The 27,426-nt window shown below is 40.9% G+C and overlaps 1 pseudogene; it reads left to right on the forward strand.

Annotated features, from left to right (window-relative positions):
- Positions 1-879: 879 nt before the first annotated feature.
- LOC100513702 (large ribosomal subunit protein eL6 pseudogene) lies at positions 880-3,018 on the forward strand (annotated as a pseudogene).
- Positions 3,019-27,426: the final 24,408 nt, after the last annotated feature.

Here is a 27,426-nt window from a genome sequence, read left to right on the forward strand (position 1 = left end):
AAAAATCACTCCAGACTGTGGATAACAGAGAAGTCCGCCTACAGCCAAAGGCCCAACAAATGCTGGTAAAATTTAAGAAAATCATGATCCTGAAAGCCTGCCATGATTTCAAAAAGCACCTTTGACTGCACTCTATGACTGCTAAAAAAAAAAAAAAAAAAAAGGCGCAAGCACAACTTCATGCACACACCCGGCCCTTGCCATTTTCCTTTAAGTCTTATTCTCTTCATCAACACTGAGTGGAATTAAAAACAGTTGGTCAGGCTCCACCAATCAACAGCTGTTTACAATTAGATGAAGCATTTAGAGCCTTTCTCTTATCTACCTTCCCAACTGCCTAACCATTCCGCATCAGCCATACACCAAGATAATTTGCCAGAATGTTTATCTCCAGTGGTTTCTATACCTTCCTTATTTTCCAGTCTTCCCACACACAGTCTGACTCTTCCAGTTCCTCTGGTTAATTTAGGGGTACACAGAGAAGGGATTAGTTGCAACCATGTCAAGCGGCTTTGTGTCAAGTTGGAAAATTCGACCCAGGCAACTATTAGAGGGCAGAGTAAATCTTGATGATGCTCGAAGAGGAGAGAAAAGACGCCTTTTTTCCTTTAAAAAAAAAAAAATGCACTGGAAAGTTCACTGTAATTATTCTCATCAAGAATGGTGAAGAAAAACAAAAGTTCCTGGGCTTTGGGAAACTCCAGTTCTCGTAACTCAGAGACATCAATTTCGGAGTAGGGAGAAAATGCACAGAAAATGCACTTTGTTCTATCGTTTTTCTTCACAAACTGGGCATTGAGACTTGAGATGCTTTTCCCAAGGTCACAGAAAAAAGTGGCAGAGCATGGCCGGAAGCCAACTCCCCCACTCTCAGTCCAAATGGCTTTCTGCTATTCAGCTCCCTTCGCTCGAGAGAACTTCTCAGCTCGAGAAGGAGGCAGAGGCCAGCTTCACCACTTGCTCTATGCAAGGGGAATCCAGCTGTCCTCCCAAGCCTCTCTAGCCAGGAACCCATCCTGGGGCTTAAAGGTTGGTGAGGTGGGTGGAGGTGGGGGGGACAGTCATGATGTGGCTTCACCTATGCAGTCGTCTTTCTCACTCTCCCACTCTTTCTCACTCTCCCACCTTCTGCCCCCACAAACTTTCAACTATAACATAACTGTGTTTCTTCTTTATCTCACTTTCCCTGATACTTATCCCCATCGCACACCCTTTGACCTGTAGTGTGGGGAAGTGGGCAGGAGTGGAATAAAGGGGAAGGGAAGAGAGAAGGAACCAGAGGCAGAGGAGGGCAATCAGTAGGTGGGAGCAGTGACCGACTCGAAATTCAAGAAGCAGAGACAAAATGGGAGCCCTCCCACCCCAGCCCTCAGGCCCGCAGCCCTGGCTTTTCCTATCTCTGCTCTTTGACGGGCTAATCCCTTCTTCTCCAGAAACTTCCTCCCCACATCCCCAAGTGTTCAGTCCACTCCTCCAGAGAGTCCTGGAATCCTTTTGTAGCCAAGGACAGTTCACTTTCTCTTAAACTCCTATTTCCATTATACTTACAGAAGAGAGTTTTCCTGATGTATTTCTTTGCTTCAAAGGCTGGTTTTTCTTAGGGCCACACCCACTGCATATGGAGATTCCCAGACTAGGGGTTGAATCAGAGCTGTAGCCACTGACTACAGCCACAGCTACAGCAACATCAGATCTAAGCCGCATCTGTGACCTACACCACAGCTCACAACAACGCTGGATCCTTAACCAACTCTGTGAGGCCAGGGATTGAACCTGCATCCTTGTGCATACTAGTCAGATTCGTTTCCGCTGAGCCATGACGGGAACTCCTGCTTCAAAATTTTTTTATTGATCATTTTATGTTCTCTGCTGTCTATATTTATATGGATATAGATAATTTTCCTATTATGTAAATGTAGATATAGATATATAAAGATAACTATAGATATATACAGATTGAGATAATTTTTTCTGTGGCCATAATGTTCTAAATTTTAAAAAAATAAAAATACTACTCTGGCTCCCCCATTTTGCAAGATGGTGGGTGAAAAAAAAAAAACTGAGAATCTGGATAATAGAAGAAACTTGAAGCCAAGAAGGCTAATGCCAGAGTAAGGTTAAGAAGGGTAACCTCAAGGCCAAAAACACCTCAGAAGGGGAAACCCCACCACAACTGAAACCCCATCCTAGTCAGAGGAATTGGCACCTTTTTCCCCATTTGCTGTGTTCCAGCAAGGACATGCAGAAGAGGAAGTATTCAGCAGCTACATTTAAGGCTGAAAAGGAAAGAGAAATCTCTTGCTGCTGACACAACCAGTTAGTGGTGACGGACATGGTGGGACCTGAGTGGTTAAGCATCACAGAAAGTCTGGATACTATTCCTCTGAAAGGTGCCTTGAAAGCTGTTGCGCCCTGGAGAAAAATGCTTCAGTCAGATGAAGCTGCGAGCTAGCATCACTCCTGCCATGACAATGACGATGCTCACTGGGCACCAGGGGTCACAGCGGTGCTTCTCCTGAGGCAGCCGAGCAGTAGCTGGCTCTTTGTGACTGGACTTCAGTCTGATCCTCAGTCGAGTTCCCCTGCTAGAACACACCAGAAATTGGTCATCGCTGCCTCCACTAAAATCGACATGAGTGATGTGGAAATCCCAAAACATTTCCCTGGGGCTTACTTCGGGAAGAAGAAGCTTTGTTAAGCCCAGACACCAGGAAGGTGAGAATTTCGATGAAGAGAAAGGGAAATCCAAGCTCACGGGGCAGCTCACAGTTGATCTGAAAGCTGTGGACTCATAAATTTGGCCGAAAAATCAAAGCTGTTCCTCAGCTCCAGGGCCGCCTCTGTTGTGTGTTTTGTCTCACAAATGGAGTTTATGCTCACAAATTGGTGTTCTATATTTCTTACAAAGAACCTAATGAGATAACTGATACATTTCCAAAAAGTTATTATTCTAGGTGGAGTCGGTATTACATTTACCACAAGTACAGAGCTGAGCAACATAACATGAATATACTATAAATCTGGTAGATAATTATTAAATATATAGATGAAGCTCTTAATGAACTCAATGATATTTTTTTATCCCAATTAATCCATATATCTATGATTTGGTAGTACTTCATGTGAAACTATAGCAGTTTTCAGAATTGATTCTTTTTCAGTTTTTCATTTTTATGGAGGTTTTATGTACCTAAATAAAGAGGAAATTTTTGATATAGCAATGACACTAAATGCAAGAGTCTCCTTTCTAGTTATATACCCAAAAAACCCCAAGTGATCCATCATCAAAAATTGTTTTTAATGCCCTACCTGCTGACAGTTTACTTAGGGCCTCCTTCAATTTTGTTGAAAGCCAGTAACTAGAGACTCATTGACTTGAGAATAATTCTTTTGTTTTTATTCCATGATAAATCATTAATCTTGTTTTTTTTTTTTGTTTTTTTGTTTTTTTTTTCCTCTTTTGGCCATACCCATGGCATATAGAAGTCCCCAGGCCCGGAACTGAATCACGGCCACAGAAAAGCCAGATCCTTAACCCACTGGGCTGGGCCGGGGATCAAACCTGAACCTCCGCAGAAACAAGCTGGGTCATTAGTCCACTGTGCCATAGCAGAAATTCCAATCATTCACTTTTTTGAGGGTTTGGGGGGGTGTTGGGTTTTTTTATTTTATTGAGGTATATTTTGAGTTATGCCTTGACTTGGCCCCTGAGTAATTTTACACTCTAGGGCAAGATACACAAGCAAGATTCACTAGGAGATAAGTTTGCCTTCATTCCTAAAGAGGTGAAACGGTAAATGAGCACTACCAAAATACTGGCCCTTGGGCAGATCCATTTTAGGAGAGCACAAAGGAAGATGATTCTCTTATCGCTACAAGTGCCCCCCTCTGCTTAGAAAGGCTGCATGCTCTCCAGGAATACACGCATTCCAATGTGAATATCACTGGACGAAGGACCCTGAGTGAGCTAGTCCCTACCTACCTTCCAGTCTCATTTCAAACACTTCTCTCGTTCATGCTTCCAGTTCCTCTGGATCATTGACATGCTGTTCCTGCTGCCTGGAAGCTATTACCTCAGACACCTCCAACTATCATACATACAATAGTTTTCCTGCTTGGCACACTTTCTCTTTTTCTCCATTCCCCTCCCCCCACACACACACACCAGTTCTCTGCTATTCTCCTTCCAAACACTTAGCACAAACTGCTATCAGACACTTATCCGTATTTATTTAAGTAGCGCACCCAACCCGTGTCTAACAAGGTCCCCTACCAACATCTTCAGCATCAATTGAGAACTTCTTAGAAAAGCAAATTCCCAGGTCCCACTCCAGACCTAACGGATCACAAACGCTGAAGCCATCTACATTTTATTAAGTTTTCCAGGTGTTTCTGATGCTGCTAAAGTTTGCAGCCTGTGTACTGGATAATGATCTCCATGAAATGAGAGCCTATGTCTGTTTCTTCGTCACGAGGTACCCAGGACTTTGCCCAGTGGCAGACACATAAGAGGTGCTCCTTAAAAATGTGTTGTTGAATAAACTCAAATAAGAGAAAAGCTAGGCCAGGGTAAGAAATGCATTTCTATAACAACCCATTAAATATGTGGAAATCTATAACATATAAAAAAAATTCCACAAAATAATACTCTCACAACATGCCATGGACTCCACACATTCTCCATCTTATTCTATTGGTTTGATTTATTTTCTTCCTTTTGTTTTCTGATAAGAAGACCCCTAAATTGACTTCATACTCTGCTAATGGATCTTATGTACAATGTGAAAAACACCAGACCCTGAGGGTGTTCTAAAGGAATTCACAAATATGCCCTCATTATTTCTTTAATCCAGAATTCCCTTCCTTCCCAACTCCTCAGGCTCTTCAGGGCTCGCCTCCCAAAGTGGATTCTCTGTCGAGAAGGTCATCTTTCCCTTTGGGAATCTGCCCCCCACCACCCCATATTTCCTCTGCACTCAGCCTAGGCCATTTTTTACTAGTTCCTTTTAATATACTGTTTATGGAGTATTGCTGTGTAAAGTTAATCCTTCAGAGCAGCAACCATGTCTGCTTCATCTTTGGATTCTTCACAGCCTTTAGCATATAAATTCAAATAAGGTTTCCTAAGTAAATTAGACTTCAAAGGTTCTGGGAGAAATAGTTCTAAAGGAATATTTTATTTCAACAGCTGGCTGAGAGAGGGAGGATATGAGAGGGAAAATGAACCATGAAGGCAAAGTGCCCACCACAGAAGCAGGAGGCACGTGCGGCGTGTAATGGGTGCAGTGCAGAAAAGGCGGGAAAGGCAGGCAGGTCAGATGGCAGAGCACCTTAAAGGACCCAGACTATGCTGCAAGGAGAGGAGAAGCATTACAGGTCTATGTTTGTTTGTTTTTAAATAACAAGCATCATAGGTCTACGGTTGGGGTTTTTTTGTTTGTTTTAAATATGGTTGGTTTTTTGGTTTGGGTTTGGGGTTTGGGTTTTGTATTTATTTATTTATTTTAATAAATAACATATGGGTCCACCACCATGTTCATGCCGGGGACATTCTTTCCCCGCTGGCCCCGACCACTCACTGGTGGAAGCAGCATGGACCGATTCCTGTGCGACACGGGACTGCTTGGACTTTGGCCCAAGGACTCCCACTGACCTGGCAGCAGCCCCAAGAAGGGCTCCACAGTGAGAGCCTCTCCTGCTGTCCTCCTCCTCTCCCTCAGCTAGATCTGCACTGCAGAGGGACATTCTTCCCTCCTCCTCCACCTCCCCACCGCCATCCTTCCCAGGCATTTCCCCTAAGAAAACCTCCTACTCTTCTAATCCCATCTTAATGGCCATTTCTCCGAGACTATGAACCCCCGATAGAGGAGCAGATAAGATCAGAAAGGAGGTAAGAGGCAAAGGAGGTAAGATGGACAAGCCTGTGCATTAAAATACACTTATGCCTAAAAATCTACCTACGTGTTCATAAATGTATACATACAGATGTTGACTACACAGCAAACACTCAAACGTACTGAAATTATCAAAACCGAAGGCAGGAAGAGTTTGCTTAGGAAGCCACCACTAGGAAAGAAGGCAGATTTTTCATCACACCGCATTTCTTATTAGGCATAAATCCAGTGGAGGTCAGATAACACGGGATAATCCTTCACAAAATTCGAGATGCCCGGCTGACCAGAACACGCTTGTCCTATCACGTGCTGCCAGAGAAACTTGGACCGCAAAATACAAGCAGATGTCAACACTTTCACCTTCCACTTTCTAAATATCGCTGATTGGGCCAAGTTTCATTTCACTTATTGGGTCACTTTCCATGTTGGGGAGAAGGGTTGAGAAAGGGCGGAAGAAAGTGTTAGGATTCAAGTTTCATATCTGCTAAAGCCAACTGATGTTGCTTACTGCTGGGTTTCAAGAGAAAAGCTTCCCTAAATCAGCCAGCAGTTGCTCAGAGGAACACATAGACCCTGGGCAGTCAGAGGTTTTCTGTAAAGAGCCAGATAGTAAATATTTTTGCCTCTACAGGTCATGAGGTCTCTGCTGCAACTGCTGCTCTACTTTTACAGCAGGAACGCAGCCATTGACAACACAGATATCAACTGTGTAGCTTCATCCCAATAAAACTTTATTTATAAAAACAAACAGTGAGCCAGATTAGCCCACGGACCATCATTTGGCCACCCTTTGGTATAGAGCACTAGGAATTCTTCCCCGAAATACCCTCTTCTGGTTTGGATGTGGATGCTCCACCTGCTTTCTAATCTTTTATCTACTTAATACAAAAAGCACACAATTAAAATCTAGTCCAAAATGATCAGTTATATTAGACACTATTGCTAATGAGGGAAATGGCCATGAAGCAAGCTGCGTGCCTGGAGGAAAGGAGTCAAAATAGTTATCAGACTTCAACCTGAAGTTAGTTTTATGTACTGGACCAGGGGGGTTCTCAAAGGGGGGTCCTTGGACCAGCAGCATCAGCAGCACCAGGGAAATTGTTAGAAATAAAAAATTCTAAGCCCTTCCCAGAACTACTGAATCAGCATATGTTGTGGGGGCAGGGGGCTCAGTGTTTAAACAGCCCTCCAAGTGATCCTGATTCAAGTCAAGCTTGATAACCACTAAGACAGGCTATGTCTGCCTGTGCCTCAAGTTCTTTGGCAGCAAAGAAGGGATATCAAAATCTTGCTATTGTCTCCATCATTAAGGTCACAAAGAGATTGCCATACCACGCTGATAGACGCTTAAGGCGTTTTACTTTATCAGTCCTTAAGTCAAAATACATGTTCTTTTTTTTTTTTAATTTTGAATTTGGATCATCTGCCATTTAGAAGAAAAGACTATTTAGTTCTAAATCAAATATATATTCATAAAGACTTTCTTCACATAATTTTTAGAATGATCAACAGAGTCCCTAGAACTATAAAGATAAGATATATATCTTATAATGGAGATCAGAACCCATGGGCCAGAGCCAAGATTTGTTTATCACTGGTGTGTGGAATTAGATAATACCCAAACCCCACCCGAGAACCTATTGGCAGTCCTAATTTACACGGGGACCAAGAAGCATCCTGGAAGAAATCGTAAGCCATATCTATGACAGGGCCTCAAATATTACAGACACATCTGGGAAAGATGGTGGATAGAAGAGGATGTGTCTGACACCCCTTGTGTCCTGTATCACATTCGCTCTGCCTCACCTTTCATTTATCTCAACAATCACTACAGCCACTGGTTTTGCTCAGATTCCAACTGTCCTCAACCAGATGTAAACTGAAGGGCCTCTTCTCAAGGAATCCTCTTGCCTCCCAACCTGGGGCTTTGCTGTTAAGACTGGGGAGAGAAGCAATTAATACCCCTTGGTGAAGTTTTGGACTAATAAGGGTAGGATTAATGAACATTTCCATCTTCTTCCCACCACCACCACCAGATGGAAGGATCTGACACCCATTCATTCAGTTAGGAAGACCTCGGAGATCAAGAAACAAAGTTGCCTGCAATGTGATTGACTGGATATGGAAGGCTTGTCTGAGGTCTCCCACCTTCCTTGTTTCACAACCCTGTCCATTACTAATGATTCTTGAATCACATTCCCCACCCCCCCGGGAATATTTGCACTTAAGCCTTTGGTATAGGCTCTGCTTTCTGAGGCCTCCAGGCTAAGGCAGGAATGTTTTCACTTTCACATGACTTAGAAGTATTACTACATTTGTGGTCAATAAAAAATTGTTGATCCTTCAAGACAAACAAGTAGTACTATTTTCTGTCTTATATGATTTATACATAGTGTAGTAATTCATTACATGCTTCTAGCAAAGATATAATAATCCTCCCCTACTTCCATAGAATCCTAATGTTGCATTTTCAACATAGAAAGAACTTTTCTAAAAAGCTAAATATAACCATATGCCAGACCTCTAAGAATTCATTAAACAATACTCTGGTGACCTCAAACAGCAATATCAAACAAGATGTGAAACAGATTCAAGATACATGAGAAGAAATACAAGCAGAAAGAAGACACGAAAACTACAGCCTTAGTTTCAGCAAAGAGAATGAGCAATTGAAAACTTACTTTCTATAGCTATAATGTTAGATAATCATTTTCTAAAACCTAAGGGTAAAAATGTCTTTACTCATATTTAATTTCCTATCCTAGTCTGTCCCTCTCCAACTTCCCTTCCCCATCCTCCTACTAAGTGACTGTTGCTTCTCTGAACTGATGTTTGCTGCTTTATTCTGCTTTCTGTTTCAGGCTTTAAAACTCTAAAAGACCATTTTGACTGCAGGCAAGTTCAAGGAGAATATGCTAATTAAGGGGCAGAAAATAAAGTAAATGCAGCTGAGATTTTCAAAACAATCTCTAGGTTAAAACATTTTAATTCTTATTTAAAAAAAAAAAATTCTTGGAGTTCCCATTATGGCTCAGCAGGTTACAAACTCAGCAGGTCATATCTATGAAGATGCAGATTCTATCCCTGACGTCATTCAGTGGGTTAAGGATTCGGCATTGCTGTGGTTGTGACATAGGCCTGCAACTGCAGCTCTGATTTGACCCCTAGCCTGGAAACTTCCATATGCCATAGATGCAGCCCTGAAAAGAAAAAAAAATAAAATGAAAATTTTGTTTAAATAAATAAATAACAAATTCTTGCAGTATGAAGGTTGAACATAGGAAGGAATTCCCATTTTAATATACTCTTTTTATTTATTTATTTATTTTGTCTTTTTGCATTTTCTAGGGCTGCTCCTGCAGCATATGGAGGTTCCCAGGCTAGGGGTCTAATTGGAGCTGTAGCCGCCGGCCTATGCCAGAGCCACAGCAGTGTGGGATCCAAGCTGCATCTGCAACCTACACCACAGCTCACGGCAATGCTGGATCCCTTGGCAAGGCCAGGGATCGAACCCGCAACTTCATGGTTCCTAGTCGGATTTGTTAACCACTGCACCACTATGGGAACTTCCCATTTTAATATACTCTTTAATCCAAAATAGCAAAGGATGCTGGTACAGATTGATTTTTTTCCATTTTTAATTTCTTGGACATAAATGTAAAAATGACCTTCCTTCTTTGTCGTAGACAGCACATGAACAATCTTGTAGATCTCAGACATCCCTAATGATGCTAGGCACCTCATACCATCAACCATTAATCCTCTTTGGTCTATGCCCAAGACCTCTACAGGTGTGAATCTTTTTTTTTTTTTTTTTTTTTTTGTCTTTCTGCTATTTCTTGGGCTGCTCCCGCGGCATATGGAGGTTCCCAGGCTAGGGGTCGAATCGGAGCTGTAGCCACCAGCCTACGCCAGAGCCACAGCAATGCCGCAGGATCCGAGCCGAGTCTGCAACCTACACCACAGCTCACGGCAACACCGGATCGTTAACCCACTGAGCAAGGGCAGGGACCGAACCCGCAACCTCATGGTTCCTAGTCGGATTCATTAACCACTGCGCCACGACGGGAACTCCATGAATCATTTTTAATCCCAGAAAATAAAGCTTATTCTTCAAAGATAAGGCCTTTAAATGCTATTAAAAATATTCTTTGGGACTTTTGTCATCATTAGGCCGAATTCTCAACCCATACAGCTCTCATGGATCCATCCCTAAGGATAGCATAGGCTGACCATCTGGTCCTTTGGCCTTGAACCACTTTGTTTTGATGACACTGCCTTTTGATCACAACGATGTGATCATCCTATAAAAAAGTACCACTTTGCTATAACTTCAATATAAGGATCAATTAATTTACTAAACAAATGATCTTGTTGAAATCGAGTTACATGAAAACTTACTCAAACTCACTTTATGTGCCCTCACAAATGTCCCCAATAGTAATCCAAGACCCACACAACTATGCTAGGGAAGGAAACCTCAGCTCATTTGATTTTTCCCAACAAAACAAAATGGCTGAAATAAATAAACAACCTACAAAATCAAAAGAATACATAATACTATGTTTCTCAACCTCACAAATGTGACTATGTTCTAATACGATGCAATAAATAATAAATTATAAATTTATAATTTTTCCTAAATTCATCTACAAATACAATATGATCCCCATAAATTCCCTTCATTTTTTCCCCTAGAGCTAGACAAGTTGATCGTAAAATGATTGGTTCTTCTGTGATTGGTCATTAAAAGAAGCCTTTATTCCTTTCCTCCTTCCTACAGTTAAAAGTGAAATGGCTGATACAGATGACAAATATCATATGATATCACTTTCATGTGGAATCTTAAAAGATGATACAAATGAATTTATTTACAAAACAGAAACAGACTCACAGATATCAATAATAAATTTCCCAAAGGGGAAAGGGGGGAGGGATAAATTACGAATTTGGGGTTAGCAGATATAAACTACTATGTATAAAACAGATAAGCAACAAGGACCTACTGTATAGCATAGGGAACTATATTCAATATCTCATAATAATCTATAATGGAAGAGAATGTAAAAAGAACATATAGGTTTACATATAAAACGGAGTCACTTTGCTGTGTACCTGAAAGTAACACTGCATTGTAAATCAACTATATTTCTATTTTTTTTTAATTTTAATAAATATATAAAAGTAAACCAAATAAAGTGAGACAGCTGGAGCCCTAGCAGTATCTCAGGCCATGAGAGTTCTTGCAGATGAATGCCATGGGCTAGGCTGGTGAACTAGAAAGACAGAAAGAGCTTGAGCCTCTGATGATGTTAGAACCCCCTTACCGACATTGAACTCCTGCATTCAGCCCTGTTCTACCAGAGAGAACAAATTCTTTCAAAACACATTAAGCTACTCTTGTCGATGTTTTATTAACCTTAGCCAAAACTAGTTCTATCTGATGCAATATACCATTGGCCAAAACGCAAGCTGGTATTATCCGTGATTCTAAATGAGTCTATCACTTCAGATGCCCACAGCTCACTTTGAAATACATTCCACCCCCCACCAAAAATAAATAAATAAATAAATAAGATAGAATGACCAATGGACAGAGGAATGGGTAGAGGTGGAGAGATATATGATAAAGTAAATACAGCAAAATACAGTGTAAATATAGAAGGTGGCTAAATGGGCATTCACTATACAACTCCTTCACATTGCATAATAAAATGCTGAAAATCCTATTGACAAGCCATCGGTACTATTTACTATGTTTTTAAAAGATACCCATAGTGATGAGGAGTTTTGTAGCTTCTTTTTCTCTCACTTAACAGAGCCACTTCTCTTCCTGTTCTATAAACACTATTGTGACCTTAAAGTCTAAAAAAAAAAGAACTGGAAGTACTGCCAATGGGACAAACTGGGTGCAAGTAAAATTTTTAAAGGCTGTATAAAGAGAAATCCATCTGGAAAGATGTTTTCTCCATCAGCACAATAAAAGCTAGAATAGAATTTCCCAATATAGATGTACTGTTTGACTCTCTACGGATCCCACTGGTACAAGAGCGTGGCGTTCTGCTCTTTCATTTAAACGTAACTCTCAACCATAAAACGAAGCTAGGAATGTTAGAATTTCAACTCAGCTGAGATCAGCACTGAGCTCAGCACTGAGCTCAACATCATTTTCTTCCCCTGTTAAGATTCTCTTCTCCTTCCCCATCAATACAGGGACATGTCTAAGGAGATACAATTGCAGTTTGGTCTTCTGATCAACTGAAGAATTTCTGTTGAGAAAGTAACAATTGTGGTATTGGATCTTTTCCCATTGGTCTGTTTTCTAAGCAAAACAAGATTGGAAATGACCGCTGCACAGTTCCTGGCAGGAATGTTCGACTTTGCAGAAGTACTGCCTTCGAACTGCCAATATAAAAGAAGTCTTTTCTGATTCTCCAAGATGAAGTAAGAATAGTAAGAATGTGACCTGGGGTTGCTGAAAACAGAGCCAAGACACTGATTTGGGAATGTTGTATCTACTAAAAGAATCTATTCGTTGAGATAAAAATGCCTTCAGAAAACTGTACAAATTTAATTCCAGAGAAATTAGCTCTGAACTCATCCAAGAGTATTCACTTATTATATTTATTGAGGAATATGAAAGCAGACACTGAGCTAATGGAAGAACATAGATTCACAGTATAATCCCGTACAGTCATTTGCTTGTGACTTACTGAAAATTTCTGCATCTGAATCAACATTTTCCAAATTTGATCTCATCTCAGAAAGAATGCTCTTACAAAGCCTGGAGAAAACATCCTCAGCTGTGTTTAAATTATTCAAGGATGAAAAGAATACTGTATATATATTTTTCTTTTTAGGGCCACACCTGTGGCATATGGAAGGTCCCAGGCTAGGGGTCTAATCAGAGCTATAGCTGCTGGCCTACACCACGGCCACAGCAATGCAAGTGGGTTGGGTCTGCGACCTATACCACAGCTCACGGCAACGCCAGATCCTTAACCTACTGATTGAGGCCAAGGATCGAACCTGCATCCTCATGGATACTAGTCTGGTTTGTCACTGCTGAGCCATGACGGGAACACCTGTATATTTAATTTCGGGAGAAAAATCACCCACAGTATGTAGAGTTTTATAGCATAGTCATATGGCAGAGAAATGAAGGATGAAGACCAGACATAATAGATGTTATCAGTATCAGGCAGAGTGGTTAGCACTTTACATGGACTATCACCCCTGAAATCCTATAAGACAAGGATTGTTATTCTTCCCATTTTATAGATCAAGAAACAGAGGCTTGAAAATGTTTACCCAAGGTAACTTGTCAGCAAGTGGTGGGGCCAAAACTGGGACCCAAGCCTATCTGATGCCAGGGTCTGGTCTTTTAACAATCATCTGACATTGCTGTGATCTTTAAAAGCCAAGTGGCCCCACAGAACACTCAGTGCAAGAGGAGGAAGAGGGGGAAAGAAGGAGGCAGAGGGGAGGGGAAGAGGAGAGGGAGAGGGAGGGAGAGAGAGAAAGAACTAACATATATGTTGGGAATATTATAAAAGAAGCATGTAGAGGTTACAAATATGAAGAACTTCACATCAAATCTGGTGATCTCTTTGTTTCTTGCTTATTTTTTTCACTCTTCCAGTTTCAGTTCTTCTGGTAATTTTTTTTTTTAAAGAGGAGCAAGTACTTATATCTTAGTCAATTATAAAATTGATTAACAGTAAATCATCTCTTCCTCCCTTCTACTTTTTCCAAATCTTTATTAAACACCCACATTAAACACTACTGTGTGCCAGACCCTGTCATTGATATTCTACCTCTAAATCCCACTTAATTTACTTGGAGTAAGATGAAAAAATATTTTAACTATTGACACAGACTAAGACAATGGGGCACTAGGTTAAAAAAGCAACAAACTGTCAGAATAGTAAAAGTGATGACATGAAAAAAATCAGATGAAGCCTCATGTTCATGAACCAGACCAGATGTCCAGCTCAAGTGACAACTCCACTCTCCCTGACCTTCACCATGAAAGACATAAAACCACCATTAATGCTTAGGCTACTTGAGAAAGGCCTTTTGTGGGAAAAAAAAACAGATAAAGGGAGTGGGCAGGAACCAGAGGATCAATGAGAGTCAATGAGAAAAATTGGAAATACCTAATTTTCATATTGTTTATGGCCTGGTGGCTCTGTGAATCATGAAAAAAAGAGTTAAGACCTGTCCATATATATATATATTTTTTTTTTTCTTTTTTGGCCTCACCCATAGCATATGATATGGAAGCTGCCAAGCCAGGGATGGAATCCAAGCCACAACTATGACCTACGACACAGCTGCGACCTACACCACAGCTGCAGCAATGCTGGATCCTTAACCCACTGCATTAAGGGGCTGGGGATCAAACCTCTGCCTCCACAGTGACCGGAGCCACTGCAAAGACACTGCCAGATCCTTAACCCACTGTGCCACAGTGAGGATGCCAAAACTTTGTCTATCTTGTTCATCATTACATCCACAGCACTTGGCATCCTACCAGGAATATAGAAGGTGCTCTATAAATAAAAAATTTCAATAGATAAATGAATTAATTAATAGGCCAGAAAATCACAAAGTAGCAGTGACTGTATTGTCTCTGTTATTTGATACAAAAAGAAGAGCCATTCATCCAGAAAATGTTGACGTCTCTATATCCCATTTATGTACATCCAGAAATCTCTGATAGCCTAGCAGTTCTATTATGAATCCACATCTCACAGTAACAATTAAAAAACACAGTCATCTATGACTCTGATATAAGATACAACCATAGATAAGAGATGAGAGGCAGCACGTGGAGGGAATTAGTCACTTCCTAACTTCTAAACCTGTTTGGTTTCATAAAGAGGTTCAGTCACCCTCAAGATTCGTCATAGCCATGAGGGAACCTTCCTCATGGAAAAGATCACCTTGTTGGTTTCTGTTTAATGACCCCACTGACCACTGCCTTCCAAGCATCCTGAATCAAGAACTGATTGTGAAATATGGGGAAATCTTGTTTAGCTCAAATCATAAGACCCCAAAGTCCTCCCCAAGAGTCACTGATATTTAGACTGATCAAGTGTAATGGGAAAAGCAAACAGTCTGCTCAGTTTTCCTCCATGATGTCACCCGTTTCTTTCTACCTCACCACAAGGGAGTTTTATATAGTAGTCATAAAAGTACCGTGTAAAAAAAAAATTAGAGCACATTGAATTGACAATAGATTTTAGTAGTCATTTTTATTCAGCACATATTAGCTCCCTGTCTTAACAATCCTCAGAAGCCACTGATAGTAATTGCCTTGGAGCCTCTCTGCCTTGACTAGAGAAAAGTTCAGACAGAACCCAAAAGAGCAAAAGACAAGCAAGGCTCAATGGAGGTGAGAAAGCACAGCTGCAAGGGGCATAGAGAAGAGGAAACTGGCGTGGAAAACAGGGTCACTAAAAAAACAGACAAGCAAAGCTCAAATGGGTTACAAAGCATTTGAGTCTAGACGTAGTGATAACAGAAGTAATAGCACCAAATAAAACATGAAGAAAGCAGTATATAGATGGATAGGACAGAAAGAGGAAGCAAAGAGAGAAGTTAAATACAATGTCAGAGAAAACCACACTTAGGCGATGAAGACCTGGGTCATAGAAAAGTCAAGACAGGGGGTTCCTACTGTGGCTCAGCAGGTTAAGAATCTGACTGGAGTCCATGAGGCTATGGGTTTGATCCCTGGCTTCACTCAGTGGGTTAAGGACCTGACATTGCCACAAGCTGCGGCATAGGTCCTGGATGCAGCTTGGATCTGGCATTGCTGTGGTTGTGGCATAGCCTGGCAGCTACAGCTCCAATTCAACTCTAGCCTGGGAACTTCCATATGTCACAGGTGTGGCCCTTAAAAAAAAAAAAAAAAAAAAAGTCAAAGCAGTAACAGATTAAAGACTCACTAGATTGTGTATCCTTGGGGTTGCCTGATTCTGGCACCACCATGCACAGTATATTTTTGTTGAATGAATGGGATGAAGAATGAAAAGATGAAGAAGAAAAGTGACAGGCTTGGCAGCTATAGGGTAGCTCTAAGGATTTACTCGAAAGAATAAGAAAAGGAGAAGTACCTGTGATAAGTTAGAGAAGCATAGCATTTGGCCACAGGATCAGAGTAACAGCAGGAATTCTGAGAGGAGCTGCCCAGTGAGCAGTCAGCAGTATGAGCTGACTGCTCAGTCCATGAAAGAATCAGGAGTGGAGCTGAAAGTTTAGGGGTACAATCTAGTGGCAGGTAAGTAAGTGAGATCACAAGAGAGAAGCTGAGGACAAGGCGCAGAGCATAGGCACAGTAGGAAAGGGAATGAACAAAGGGGGATAAAGCAAGATCAAGACAAAAACAAAAAACAAGAAGAACTAAGAAGATGTCATCTCATGACTTTGGTGGAGAAAGTTTCAAGGAATGGTTTGTGTTGTAATGAGAAGGATATGGGCCTGAGAGTGAAGGAGGCTGAACCTGAGCCCTGGCTCTGTCAGAAGCTTAATTTTGGCCTGAGGCAAATGCCCAAAGTTGTGTGGCCTCCAGGTAATACTCTGCAAGAGGTCTCTGAGGGTTATGCCAGCTCTCAGCATCCTTGGAATCCTGAGGACTGAAGATGTCAGAAATCAGGACAGAAGGAATAAGGAAAAGAGAGTGGGAATTAATCTCAAAGCAAAAAGTCTCCATTAAGGGCAGAAACCAACAGGCAAGGACTGAGAAGAAAAGAATAGATAGGGCTTCAAGATTTTGCAAACAAATACACAAGCCCAGAAAATCAGCAGGATCAAAAAGAGGAGAGACTAGAGTTCACTGAAGCCAAGGAGAGGAGAGATTATAAAGGTGAAAATTTGAGACAAGATCTTAGAGAAAATGAGTAAGGATCCAAAGTAGAAGTACATAAAAATGAAAGAACTTTTTCCCTGGGGTGCTAGGAAGAACGGTGCCATATCAGTAATATGAGGGCAAAAAAATTTAAATAGAGACTGCTTCCCTAGAGCTGAGTCTCTTAACAACATGGTCTGAAAAGATGGTAAATCTTTGTATTAGTTATCTTTTGCAGTATTACAAATTACCCAAAAACCTGTGGTTTAAAACACCAAGTATTACAGTTGATAAGGAGCAAGAATCCAGAAACACCTCAGCTTGGTTGTTCTGGCACAGGCTCTCTCATGAGACATGTAGTCATGATGCCTGCCTGGGCTAAAATCATCTGAAGGTTTGACTGGGGCTGGAAAATCCATCTCTGGGATGGCTAACTCACAGGGTGGTAGGCTGGAGGCCTCGCTTCTTTGTCAGGTGTACCTTAGGTCATGCCATGGCAGCTGACATCCCCCCAGAGCAAAAGACACAAGAGAGTAACCAAAATAAAAGCTACAATATCTTTATGACCTAGTCTCTTAAGTGACACAGTCATTCTACCATATTCTGTTTATTAGAAAAGAGCTCCTAAGTCCAGCTCACTCTCAAGGAAAGGTGAGGAGTATAAAATAACTTGTGGATAAATTTTAAAACCATCACGTCTTCAAAGACCATGTGGATTAGGAAGAGGACTGGTAATTTAGAAAAAAGTAGCTGTGAAATATCCACTGAGGGAATATTCTAGGGATTATTGAGTATAGATTAGAACATTCTCCAAAAGGAACCCTCCTACACCTTGGTGGGAATATAAGTTGGTGCAGCCACTATGGAAAACAGTATGGAGGTTCCTCAGAAAACTAAATATACAACTACTATATGATCCAGCAATCCCACTCCTGGGCATATATCCAGACAAAACTATAATTCAAAGACATACATGCACCCCAATGTTCATTGCAGCACTATTCACAACAGCAAACATATTGGAACAACTTAAATGGCCATTGGCAGATAAATGAATGAAGATGTGGTAATCGGAGCTCCCATCATGGCTCAGTGGTTAACAAATCTGACTAGGAACAATGAGGTTTTGGGTTCGATACCTGGCCTTGCTCAGTGGGTTAAGGATCCAGCGTTGCCGTGAGCTGTGGTGTAGGTCACAGATGTGGCTCAGATCCCGCATTGCTGTGGCTCTGGCATAGGCCGGTGGCTACAGTTCTGATTAGACCCCTAGCCTTGGAAACTCCATATGCCCTAGAAAAGGCAAAAAGAAAAAAAAAAAAATGTGGTAATATACACATTGGAATACTACTCAGCCATTAAAAAGAATGAAATAATGCAATTTGCAGCAACATGGATGCAACTAGAGATTATCAAACTAAGTGAATTAAGTCAGAAAGAGAAAGACAAATACCATATGATATCACTTATATGTGAAATTGAAAATATGACACAAAGGAATCCATCTACAAAACAGAAACAGACTCATGGATATAGACAACAGACTTGTGGTTGCCTAAGGGGGAGGGGGATGGGGGAGGGGTGGAATGGAAGGTTGGGGTTAGCAAATGTAAACTATTATATATAGAATGGATAAAAAAACAAGGCCCTATTATATAGCACAGGGAGCTATATTCAATATCCTATGATAAATCCTAATGGAAAATAATATTTTTAAAAAAGAATGTATATTTTTAAAAGATTCCTAAGAAGGAACTTAATGCTACAACAACAATAACAAAATGGTCTTTTACAAAGAGTGAAAATAATGACGTGACTTTATACCAGGAAAAATGCTATTGCTATCAGAGTAAAAGCTTTAAAAAAAAAAAAAAACATTAAGTCATAACAGATTAAGAGATTAAAAGCACACCAGAGCCACCAGACACATTGACTTCTATGGAATTACAAATGAAACACTGATATATGCATAAAATCTGGCACACGGCTAAGCTCACTGCAGTGGTCAATGAAGTTCAATTTGAGCCCTTATCCAATTAGGTAGGAAAGTTCTGTGCAGTTTACCCCAGTGCTCTCAGTTCCACTGAATTAATTATCCCCTGAAAGCAATTTAGAGCAAGAATCACATTGTTGTTGTTATTGTTGTTTATTTTAGTATCCCCAATGTTAGTATAACATCTGTAGGAAAGAAAGCATAGAGACCATGTGAATATCTATTTGATGAAAAGATGTGTGGGTGGATGGATGGATGAAACCAGTTCAAAAGGAGAAGATAATGCGTGTTATTTCCCTTTGTGCACTTTGAATGTTTAGATTTTAATGGGGTAAGAAAGTATTGAACTCACTTTTTCTTAACCTTGGAAATATTGGTCGTTTACATAGGATCATATAACACACGATGTAGTAGCCAAATATCCATTCTAAGACAGGAAATAATTAGCAAGTGTATTAGGGGTGCTATTATGTTGAATTATTAACAAAAATATTTGTTAAGGGAGTTCCCGTCGTGGCGCAGTGGTTAACGAATCTGACTAGGAACCATGAGGTTGCGGGTTCGGTCCCTGCCCTTGCTCAGTGGGTTAACGATCCGGCGTTGCCGTGAGCTGTGGTGTAGGTTGCAGACGCGGCTCGGATCCTGCATTGCTGTGGCTCTGGCGTAGGCCGGTGGCTACAGCTCCAATTCAACCCCTAGCCTGGGAACCTCCATATGCCGTGGGAGCAGCCCAAGAAATAGCAACAACAACAACAAAAAGACAAAAGACAAAAAAAAAAAAAATTTGTTAAATTTTTAGGTATATTTTTCAATTGTGTGATTTATTTATCTCTATTTTCTTCTGCCTGTCATTACTATTCAGTGATAAATGTGTACAATAGATCTGCTTGATTTTTTGTATTGTGAAAAAAGGAAGAACCCAAACTCAATTAAAACTTTCATACTCTAATTATTTTTTCTGGCTATCTTACTTTAGTTAAAATCTATGATTCAAAGCCCATGTTTGTCAAAAATAAATACATAAACAAGAGAGCTAATTAGGACACAACCTAAATTCCTCCCAATTATAGATAGTGCAGGAGTTTATTTTATCACATAGGAGATATTGTTCCCTTTTTATAAAAATATAATAAAATTACATCATATCATCATAAGTAGATATTTAATTTTGTTGAGGATCTGTTATAAATAAATTAGATATTGTACTGGAAATAAAGAGCATATGAATGTATTTATTTGGGTAAATAAAATAGAAATAATGTTTGGTGGATAGATAAAATAGTGGTCCAGATCTATTTTTAACATGGCTATAACTTTTCTGCACACTTTAGCATATAATGTAGAACAATATTAAGTTCAATAAGATTAAAAGCAAATGGGATTCTGTTGCTTATTTTAGTATTGACTTGAGTATAACCTATTCTAACTTATTATTGTACTCACATTTGATACCTATTATACATATGGAAATGTATAATGAAATACAAACAGTATATAAACGGGAAGGATGATATAAACATCAACATGTCAAATGGTCTTAAGAAAGGAAGACAAGAGTTCTCCTGTGGCACAGCGGGTTAAGGATCTGACATTGTGTGGTCACTGCTGTGGTGTGGGTTTGATCCCTGGCCTGGGAAATTCCACGTGCCATGAGTATGGCCAAAAATAAAAAAGATAGAAAGAAAGAAATGCATATTCTGCTCTGAACTTTTATAGAAAAAGATTTAAATTCATTTCTACTTTTATACAAACAAATTTCAATCATTTCTAAACACTAGGAAACGAAATATTCTATTCTTTATAACGGAAAGAGAAAGAGTTAAAGCTTGAAGAAACAGAAATAAAAAATTCATCTCCTAGATTCTTGTAGATGATTTCTCAGAGATGATTTCTCAAAGTACAAGGGAAAAATATTATGCATTCACTATGAACAAGAACAGGCTGACAACCGTGACTATTTTTGAAAGTGGGCAGTGATTTCATTGGACTCCTCTAGTAAGTATCAGATTCTATCAAACACACCAGGGTCTCTCATGCCCAACTGTAGAATAAATGACTCTAAATCCATTCCCAAGGCCTACAACCTGAGCAAGAATCCAGAGACTTCAGGTCCTGGTCCCACTGAAGGACAGTTGGGGAAAAACCACATGCCCACGGAGTCAATGTCGGGGTACATATTGGGGAAGGGGAGTGACAGGCAGTGTGCTGGAGTCAGCCTCTAGAGACCCTCAAGAGCCAATAGTGTGTATCTCTTCCCAGCTCCATGTTCAGTGATGTTGTACTGGTGGCTTGAAATGAGCCCTGTGAGAATATTTACACCACAGAAATTGGCCAATGACGCAAATCAGGGCTTTTTTTCCAGGGAGCCGGTTGTTGAACATTGATGGGCATTCTGCTGATTGACCACAAGTCAGCACATCCCACCAGAAAAGCTGGTGAGCAGGAGTTGTGCCACAGCTCCCCAAAGCAGTGATCCTGAGCAGATGACATTCTTCAAGCCCCAAATTTCTAGGTGAAATCAATTCCCCCGTGAAAGTATGTTAGGCTATCACTAAGAACTAAGTTATTGATTGTGCTGATCCCACCATCAAAGTCAATCAAATGTCACTGGATTCAAATTTCCTGAGTCTTTAGCAGCAAAGGGACAGAAAAGTATAAGATGGGAACATCCCAGACAGTAGCTAAAATGACTTTACTTTCCAGAAATGTTTATGGAAATGAATTGCTCAGACAATAGCAGTCAAATGTGAAGGAGAATGAAAGGGAAGTAAGCAGTATGAGAAGAAAATAGAGGAAGAGATGATAACTAACAACCCAGGGGTACCAGTTGCTGGATGGGGATGGGCATTCCTAAAATGCAGTCCATTCCAGACAATATATATATATATATATTGTCTTTTTGTCTTTTTGCCTTTTCTAGGGCTGCTCCCGAGGCACATGGAGATTCCCGAGCTAGGGGTCTGATCGGAGCTGTAGCCATCAGGCTGCACCACAGCCACAGCAACGCGGGATCCGAGCCGCATCTGCAACCTATACCACAGCTCATGGCAACGCGGGATCCTTAACACACTGAGCAAGGCGAGGGACCAAACCTGCAACCTCATGGTTCCTAGTCAGATTCGTTGACCACTGCGCCGCGAAGGGAACTCCCAGACAATAGATTGAAACAGATGGCCTGACTCTTTTCCATTCTGTTCCCCAACCTGCCACTAACCGAAAAGATGACTGGGCGTGGTATCCTTGTTTCCCTTCCCGATCTGCTCTCCACCTTTCTTCACCCTGCTCTGTGCCCCAGGAAATGCCCATGAACTGGATCTACTAAGACTCCCTTGTCCTCTGGCTCCTGGAAAGGAAAGTGGGGAGGAGAGCATGATCAGGACCTTTCCCCATGCTCTTTCCCTCCACCAAAAATTGGTGCATCCCTCCACCAAAGATCACAGCCCTTGTCGGGCAGCCCCTCCATAAAGGTCCCCACTTCCAGCTCTGACACCCCATCCTTCCATTACCCCTTTAAGCCTGGGGTGAAAGCAGTGCCTGGCCATGGACAGCTCCAGCCTATGGCACCACTGCTACGGGCTGCCCGAGACCTTTAGCTGCCCCTTTATTACATTCTCTTCCTATTACTCAGTGTGAACATGCCATCTATTTCCTGCTGAGACCCCAAATGAAAACCACAAAACATTTCTTCCCCTAATACCCCCAATACCCTCCAATGACTCTGCTGTACAAAATTCTCATGCTTTCAGACTCATTTAACACATCAGCCATGGAGTTCCCTTCACGGTGCAGCGGAAACGAATCCAACTAGGAACCAAGAGGTTGCGAGTTTGATCCCTGGCCTCTCTCAGTGGGTTAAGGATCCAGCGTTGCCGTGAGCTGGGGTGTAGGTTGCAGACGCGGCTTGGATCTGGCATGGCTGTGGCTCTGGCATAGGCCAGCCGCAACAGCTCTGATTAGACCCCTAGCCTGGGAACCTCTATGTGCCACTGGTGTGGCCCTAAATGGACAAAAGACAAAAAAATAAAGTATTAGCCAAACAGTCCGCAAGTGCTCAGGGAGACCCTGTCCCACACCTGGCACTGTCCTGGGCACTCTGTCCCAGGCTACCTACTAGGGGACCACAGTGGTCAACTTTTCACTTTTCCAACTTGAACTCCTTTTGGAGCCTGATCTAATTTCTCCCATAGAGCTGGACAGAGGTACATGACTATATTAACTTTGATATTATTTTCGTCTCCATATCAAACTCTTATATTTAGGTACAGGGTAGCTATCAAAAAGAAAATAAACCAAACCCACCTCTCATATAGCCTCAGCAGAAGGCTGGAAGAGAAGTGGTAGCAGAGAGCACATCAACCTCCAATATTCCAAACACTTGAGTCTAAACTCAATGAGAGAACCATACCGACCTCACTATTCTCACACGGAAGTATCCTTGCAGCCTGAATGATAAGACCTGATAATTGTTTAGTACTTCCTGCAGGACAGACCTTGTCCTGAAGGCTCCACCGCAGCTGTCTCATTCCACACCCCAAACAGCTCTGCGAAACAAGGGCACTGCCTTAGTATTCCCATTCTACAGATGATGAAATTGAGGCTTACAAGTTATGGTCCTGGTCCAAGCTCACACAGCTGGTCACAAGATGTGATCTGAATGAGGCAGCCTGCTGCTAGAATCCAGGCTCCTCCCCCATATGGAGCAGAATTCAGGCTGGGGTCAAGAGACTTCTGGGGACTGGAAAATCTTATTTATGTTTGAGAAGACAGTTTTAAAGAAGGGAAGACCTTTGATTTTCCTGCAAAGTATTCTTTTTTCCTCTCTGAAATCTTCGAGATTACCCACCCAGATCTGAGAGTTGCACTGGGGGTGGAGGCGGGAGGTATGTTCTATGTATCATTTTCATGATCTGGACAGAATATATTTTTGGCCTCAAGCTCTGCTCTCCCCACACTCCACAGGGTTCTCAAGTTCACACACTTCCAGAAGCCCCTATTGTCTTGGCTCCGTAAAGACTTTGCAGTGCCCAAGGCCATAAAGCATTTATTCCTGTAGTTCCTTATAAGTGACAAAGGCAAAAACAATGATTTCAATAGCTATTTCACCTCCACTTTCCTTTGTGATATTCCAGGTATGTAACAATTAATAGAAATTCCCCTGGGTGTTCTAACTATAAACTTCTTCCCACGGATATGGAAGGAAATGGTCTGTTTCACAGAAGAGTATTTTGTAAAAGTCAGATGTCCAATTGAGCTGAAAATGAGTTCAATTAGTTCACCTCGTCTTTTTCTTGTCCTTGGAACACCAGTACATCAAATCAGAACTTCAAGTAATGCCCACCAGCCGCTTCCTTTGGCAGCCAGTTTTGGTTTTGAATCATAAATTCACTGAAACTAGCAACCAGCCTTTGAAACTAGCAACCAGCCTTTTGGGTTTCTAGGAACATTACCGTGTCGATCGTCATCTGCTCCTTTTTAACTCTCCAAAAGCTCGATGTCCTGTTTCCTTTTCTCCCCAACTCTAAGGATGGAGATATTATCGTTTTATTAGTTTGCTAGGGTTGTCATAACAAGGTACCACAGACTGGGTGACTTTACCAGCAGAAATGCATTTTCTTATAGTTCTGGATACTAAAATTTCAAGATCAAGATGTTATAGGGTTGGTTCCTTTTGAGGCTGTGAAGGCAGGGTCATTTGCAAGCCTAGCTCCTTGTCCTGTGGAAGGCTGCCTTCTCCCTGTGTCTTCACAGTATTTTTCCCCTGTACTCATCTATCTCAAAATATCTTCATCTTATGAGAACACTACTTGGGTTGGATTCAAGCCCACCCTAATAACCTCATTTTAGCTGAATTACCTCTATAAAGGCCCTGTCTCCAAATACTACCATAATCTGAAGCACTTGGTGTTCAAATGTCAACATAGGAATTTTGGAGGCAACACAATTCAGCCCATAACAATCAGTGTTTGACCTTCAACCAAGGTATAGTCCTTATTATATCAACCTATTGATACTGAAGGTAAAAAGAAAAATCCAAACACACCTTTTTTTAACAAATAAAGCCCTTAACATTTCAGAAACTGTAGCTTCCCCACCCAACTCTGAAGACTTTTAACAATTGTTTTGTTTTGTTTTCAAAAAGAAAAGAAGAAACGAAGATAAAAACTGTGTATTGAGAAAGCTTAGGTTTTAAAAACCAGTCCACCTAACAGAGCCTCAGGTCCTAATCCTTAGAAATTCCCACCTAAATACCCTCATTTTATCATTTTTTATTCTATCTGGGTGCCAGCCTGCCAGTCTGCCTCTGCTTTTTTTTTTTTTTTTTTAATTACTGTTTTTCATTCTTTAGAACATTCATTGTTGTGGTTTTCTTTCTACATATTCCCCAGGGAGAATTTTCCCAACTGGGTTTTCCTTCCTATGTTTATCTTTCTCATGGCTTTGGGTGATGTCCATGTGGGCAGGTTTAGTTGGAGCGAACAAAATAAGGGTAATATATTCTCCAGACACCAACAGGAGCAAATGAGCTTCCATTCATAATGTTTTTCCTTCAGTGCCAGTTCTTACTTTTTAAAAAGAGAAAGAGAAAGTTTCTGTTAAAGCAAGAAACATTTATCACTGGCCTATTCGTCATCCCCACCAATTTCAAACACCACAAAATACAAATTACCAAAAGGGGTCAAATGGAGCTCACTGTGTGTACAGGAGCTGACTGGGTGTCTTTATCCATCTATGTTATTGTACAGAACTAGTTGGCCAATGATTTAACAGCAGAACTTAGTGATTCAGCCACTAACTAGTCTATCTAACCTTAAAGAAGTCATTTGCTATCTATGCCTCAGTTTTCTTATCAATAAAATACAAGTCACATCATCCAAGATAATAAGTTTACAGATTTTGTGTGAAAAAAGAAAGATAATATACGTTTTAGAAAAAGAATAAGCTATTTTCCACTTACGAATGGCCTCTATTCCAAAATAGACACTGACAATTCAATTACTGGGAGCTTAGAACACATTTTCCCTGAGAAATAATATGACAATATGTCCCTTCCAAACACCCCAAAGGAGCCTGAGCATCCCATAGGCAGGTGAAATGCAAAGCTGATGTCATCCTAGAAAACAATCAGGGCATTTTTGACATTCACAGGAAAAGTAAATTCATATCCCAGCAACAGGTCATCTGAAGACCTTCTGTGTCACAGGGACAAAGGGCACCTCTGATATATACATCATCCATAATAGAAGTGTCACCGCATCTCCTACAAGTTCAACTCAACAAGAAAGTCTAAGAGCAGAAGAAGGGGGTCTATAGGCTTACAGGAAGGGGCTTCTTAGAAGCAGAGGCGAAGAGGGGCTTGGCAGCCTCAAGAGTTGATAAAAAAGAAAAAACTGGAATAAAGGAATCAGGAGGGATGGGCTTTGGGGAAGATGTCTTAGAACCACTTGTCCAGGGGATCTGATGAATGTTGGGGCAGCAGGTGCTGATCTATGTAGTTGCCAGTGTACAAAGCACCCTAAATCAGGCCCACAGCCAAGTATATAAACAAATAGGCCAGCCCACATACAGGTATATGTGCATACACATATCTGTAGATATATAACATCTAATTTAACAGAGCACTTGTACACCTAGAGAATTTGAAAGCCAAAATGACAGGAATGGTGAAACATAATTTTCAAGATGAAGGATAACTTTTTATGGCACTGGAGGACAAGAATCCACTTAGCAGTGTTCAGGGTGTCATAAAAGCCACACTGGAACCTCATCAAATCTTTTTAGAATGAATGAATAAATATAAGAAACAAGAAGCCAGATAATGAAACCAGATATCAGAAAAGGCCATGGATATCCACTTTAACTGGAATACAGTTGTGTTACATTGCAAATAAAGTTAAACTTCCATCAGTAGGAAAAATACCACGCAGCTCTTTAAAAACAGAGCCTCTAAGAGCTCTCATTTCCCCTCAGTGGTAACAAACACAACTAGTATCCGTGAGGATGTAAGTTCAATCCCCAACCTCGCTCAGTGGGTTAAGGATCAGGCATTGCCATTAGCTGTGGTGTAGGCTGACAGCTGAGCTCTGATTCGACCCTCAGCCTAGAAACTCCCATATGCTGCAGGTGTGGCCCTGAAAAGCAAGACTAAATAAATAAATAAATATAAAAACAGAGACTCAAACCTGGACAGCTGCATGCAAAGCAATGAAACTAGAACACACCCTCACACCATGCACAAAAATAAACTCAAAATGGCTGAAAGACTTAAATATACGACAGGACACCATCAAACTCCTAGAAGAAAACATAGGCAAAACACTCTCTGACATCAACATCATGAATATTTTCTCAGGTCAGTCTCCCAAAGCAATAGAAATTAGAGCAAAAATAAACCCATGGGACCTCATCAAACTGAAAAGCTTTTGCACAGCAAAGGAAACCAAAAAGAAAACAAAAAGACAACTTACAGAATGGGAGAAAATAGTTTCAAATGATGCAACTGACAAGGGCTTAATCTCTAGAACATATAAGCACCTTATACAATTCAACAGCAAAAAAACCAATCAATCAATGGAAAAATGGGCAAAAGACCTGAATAGACATTTCTCCAAAGAAGATATACAGATGGCCAACAAACACATGAAAAAATGCTCAACATCGCTGATTATAAGAGAAATGCAAATCAAAAC

This window comes from Sus scrofa, chromosome 1 (genome assembly GCF_054392235.1).
Source record: "Sus scrofa isolate SSC_HxYL_T2T_F1_AM1 chromosome 1, Sscrofa_HxYL_maternal_Yorkshire_Landrace_v2.0, whole genome shotgun sequence".
NCBI lineage: Eukaryota > Metazoa > Chordata > Mammalia > Artiodactyla > Suidae > Sus > Sus scrofa.